The sequence below is a fragment of the Callithrix jacchus genome, chromosome 13 (assembly GCF_049354715.1).
Source record: "Callithrix jacchus isolate 240 chromosome 13, calJac240_pri, whole genome shotgun sequence".
NCBI classification, from domain to species: domain Eukaryota; kingdom Metazoa; phylum Chordata; class Mammalia; order Primates; family Cebidae; genus Callithrix; species Callithrix jacchus.
The window spans coordinates 87,087,257-87,092,127 of NC_133514.1; the positions used below are offsets into that span (position 1 = coordinate 87,087,257).

A 4,871-nucleotide genomic window follows, 5' to 3' on the forward strand; every position below is an offset into this window, starting at 1 on the left:
AAGATAGTTTACTTCTATAGAATGGTGCAGCTCATGGATGGAGCAACGATGACTGCAATATTTGGGTAAGGGAGGAAAAGGGGTACTTATTCTTGACAGGAGCGTCACCCCTACTGGTGTGTTGTTCTCCTTTTGGCTTGGATTAGACTGTACAAGCTAGACTAATCCCGATTGGCTTTTTTAAAGAGTGCAGGGGTCCAAGCTGGAGTGGCAGGGTGGGTGGTTTGTTGGGAAGTATGGTTAGGAGCAGGTCAAAGCAGGTGGCCAGGAGTGACCTAGGTTAAAGCAGATGACTGGAGCAAGTGACTGGAGCAGGTGACCAGATGAGTCAGGACAGAGCTGGGGGCCCGGGGAATAGATGTGAACTACTGATTAGAACCGGTGGAGAAGGTTGTTTACTGGAACTAAAAGGAAGTTAAACTTTAAAATGGAGGACAAATAACTGAGCATAATGACATACCGATTCTTTGAAGAGAAATTTAGAACTCATTGTATCCAATACTGTTGTGTTGTGGATCTCAGAACCATCATAAAAACAGAAGATAGTAGACAAAATGTGGCGCTGTGACAATGTCAAATTTAGGCAAAGTGATCTCTCATGGAGTTAAACTTTCTCAGAAGTAATGAAAAATGATTGCATCAACCACCAAGGAAACAGTTCAGAAATTATTTCCATGGAAACAATTTTAACCACCCCTTCAAAAGCACCCAAACCAGTACATGTATAGGAATATATATCAATGTACGGGCAAAAAAAAAAAAAGCCTATTACTGGCCATAGTTCAGGAGATCATGTCAAAAAACGTTTGTTTTAAATAAATGAAAAATTATCAGGCTCCAAGAGTTGTGAGATGCTCTACCACAGTACCCCAGAAACAGAAAGTAACCACATTTAATATTTACCATTTCTTAAAGGTCTCAATCCCTGGCTGTCTTCTTCAATGACTGCTCTTTTCCATGGTAGCTCTGGTTACTTTCACACATATTGTAGAAGAACTATAACAGGAAGCAGCTTTATTTGAAGTTGAGAAAATCTCTTGGCTCTGATTCAAATTGAGGAGGATACAATACATGATTTACAGGTTTTCTATCAGGCATTTGGCAACCCTAAGGAGTTTGTCATTGTTGAAAGGACTCCACAAGGACCACTGGCGGTACCTATGTGGAATAAGCATGGATGCTAGTTTACTGTGGCATTGAGATACATTTTTCAGATTATGATTGTTAGTATAAACAAAAGCTGAGGAAAAGAGTTCTTATACATTTGGTAACATCATATTATATAGAATAAGAAATGTTCTAATTTCCTTACTGTGGTTTAAGCACATAGTGTTTGTTTGATTAAAAAGAAATTCATCAGAATTGTGATTTTAGTAATTTTTTTATGTAAAAATGTGTAAGAGGAAAAACTTATTAGGTCAAGATTAAATTGGATTATTTCTTCTGAATAATCTAACAAACACTGAATAATCTAACAAATGTATAAGTAACTGCATCGTAAGATAGAAAGAACTATGTATAAAAAATAACTTTTTGCTTTAGAATTTAAAAGATTTTGCCAGATATTTGTTGTCACTATGATTTATAATATGACACTGAAGAGTTTGAAGTAAGGGCCTCAGTCATTACTCTAACCTATTAAGGGCAAGAATTTTGTGTTTGCCACAATGGTTGTATTGCCATTCTTGTTGCTTTTTTCATAGTCTATGAGTGTGTTCTAGGTCTACTTAAAGCTCGACCTGTTCCAATGCCATATTTCATTTCAGATGGCACATTCTCTATTTTGCATTAAACAATGGAGTACAGTGGAAACAGAATAAGAGTACTAATTATTCTAGACAGTTTAGTTCCAGATCATAGTTTCTTTGTAAGATTTAGAGTCATTGTGGGTTTTGATTTTGTTTTTGTTTTCATTGGGATGGAGGATCTTACAATAGCCAACTGTGACAAATTCAGTTACTGAAAGTGTTAAAATTTTCTAAAATAAATGTTTAAGTATAAACATAATAATTAAATAGTTTGGAAAAGAGTTGTCATAACCTTCACAATGTAGTATATTCAGAAGTTCTCTCAGCCTATGCTGTACATCTAGAAACATAAATTACTTTCTTTATTGTATACTATTTGGTTTGTTTTAGAGTGTTTAATTTTTTTAAAAAAATGATTAATTTGTGCTCTACTACCTAGATAAATTGTGAAGGTTAATGATCTAGTTTCTGGAAGATAAGTCTGGGGAACACCCAGCAATTCACTGCTATAATTCAGCTGGAAAATGACTAAAACAAACTTGATATTTCAGGTTTAGCTGAACCCAAAACATAGCAGACATGTAAGCAAACATGCTATAAAAAATGATTTTGATTAATTTCAAAAACTTGTGTCAGAGTCCTAAGATCGTTAGTCATCAAAACTGGAGTGCTGATCAGATGAGTTTGAGTCTGGTACTTTTTTTTTTTGGTCTCCTACTTCCTCATAAATTTCAATGCATTTTTAATTTTATGTTAAAGCAAAATACTTGGGAGCCTGATATGACAAATACGAATAATTTCATTTTTTTTCTCTTGCCTCATTTTCTCTCACGTTAAAGGTAGAACAGGTTTAAAATTCTGTATTCAAAAGTGAAAAGCAATTTCTTTTCTTCTGCCATCCAAACTTCTTAATGAAGGGCTAATGGGATCAGGGAGGATTTCAAAAACTGAAATAAACACCCTGAGAGCCAGATTTACCTGCTTCTCCTTCAGCATTATCTCCATGATCTGCCACACCCCTCAAACAAGCCAGCAGCTAAGCACATGTCGAGGGACACCTTCCACATCACCCCCTTGCCCAACCTCACCTCTTCTTCCTTTTCTTCCCATATCTTTCCTCATTTAGGAACTTAGACTTAAAAAAGAGACATACCATGTGAATGGTTCTGCAAATGGAACTAGTCCTTCAGAGCGACAGCTTTTCATCTTTGTAGGGGAAACACACTGATTTGGGGTGGGGCTTGAGGAGATAATAAAAATGACCAGTCAAATCTCAGATTTTTTTTTAATTACCAAAAAGAAAAGAAATATTAACTGTTCTCTTAATGAAAGAGCCTTCCAGGAGACCAAATAAGTCTTCTATAAACTGATTTCCCTTCCTGACTGTGATTTACCGGACTGACACCTAATTTGTTCTGAGCACAGTTGATGCCTCAGACACAATGGCGGATGACAGCCCACATAACCTCTCTTTCAGCTTTCATCTCATATATTCCATTTGAAGTTGAGTTCCGACAAGAGAGAGGCACAGAATTAATATTACCTTGGATCAGCTCAGTCTCCAGAGGGAGCAGCAAAAGCTTTTCTGGAAACAATAAACCCTTTAAACATGACAGGGGGAATGGGACCTTAGGAGGTCTCTGAAAGTATCCATTATTAAAGAAAGAGAGGGGAAAACCCTCATGGGTGACTTTGATTTTTTTTTTTTTTTCTCAGCAAAAGCAGTGATGAACTAGTGCCAGTTTTACATACAAATTTAAAGATCTAGGATGGTTTATGTTAAAAAATCTCTCTTTCCCCTACCTCTTAGCATATTAAGTAGAGAAAAAGGAATCTTTATAAACTATGTTTCTCGTGACATTAATATTTCCTTTCTGTTTAATCTTTACTAAACAAAAGTAAAAAAAAAAATGATAATTTTAACAACAGAAGAGGAAAAACGTATCCAATCACATATATGAGGTCAAATTTAATTATCCAAATATATGTTTGAGTCTCAAGAATCAGAGAACATTTCAATTGAAACTTAACAGTGTGGATTTCCACAAAATTCAAACAAGACAAAATACAAATAGGCCTATATAGAGAATGTGTATTAATAGCAACAACTTGTATTTGTATAATAGTTTTTAAAAGCAGGTACATTGACACACTTGACCCTTAGCATAGATTGTCTGACATTTTTAAAATCCTTTTGTCAAATAACTTGTAATAGCTCCTCTAACTGTAAAAGAATAACTTTAAGAAAATAATGTAGAGGCAGCTTCAGGATAATACACTGTATGTTGAAACTGGAATTAAAAATGATGTTCTTTTGTCTTAAACTTTCTACTTGTACAAATTGAGTATTCTTTCTGGCCCTCAATATCCTTGTGTGTAAAATGGGCATAATAATAAATACTTCACAACATTCTTGAGAATCAAATGGAATCATCTATATTAGTTATAAATAACTAAACAGCTCTGCTGGGGGCACTCAGGAGCATTGTGACTTGGGTTAGGATGACAAGAGCATTGGGCTGAACATTGGATTGGGTAGGCTGATGCATAGAGCAAATAGGTCTTAAGTTCCCCATTCCAGTGGTACTAGATCAGGGTTTAAGGAGAAGGGTGACAACTAGCAAACCACTGGAATTGGGGGACTGAATATTTTAATCATCTGTTGCAGTAGGACAATAGCATCACCTCAAGAGTTTCTGGCTTCTAACCAGAGATGTTTATTATCTCGCAATTTTTGAATGTCAGAAATGCATACATAGGCAAGGCATAGCTGAAAGCTTCTGGCTCAGAGTCACTCACAGGCTGTAATTAAGTTGTTGACTAAGGCTGCAGCCATCTCAAGGCTGGCCTGGGAAGGATACACTCTCAAGTTCAGTTGCTTGACTAGTAGCAGCTTCAGAAGATCCTCTTGTGAGCTGACTCAGGTACTTGTTGGCACACTTGGGGTTTTTCATCAGGTAAAGGCAACTGTGGCAGCGATGCTTTCAACATCTTACTATATTGTTGCTCCCATGGGACAGGTCCTTTAATACAAAGAGCTGCTCCAAGAAGAGTGTTGCAATTCACCTTCACTTACCAGATGCAAAGAAACCGCAAGGAACTGGAGCAAACTGAACTCAATTA

At 36.3% G+C, this 4,871-nt stretch overlaps 1 pseudogene; it reads left to right on the plus strand.

Annotated features, from left to right (window-relative positions):
* The first annotated feature begins 570 nt into the window (after positions 1–570).
* Positions 571–1,184, plus strand: LOC100412410 (inhibitor of Bruton tyrosine kinase pseudogene; annotated as a pseudogene).
* Positions 1,185–4,871: the final 3,687 nt, after the last annotated feature.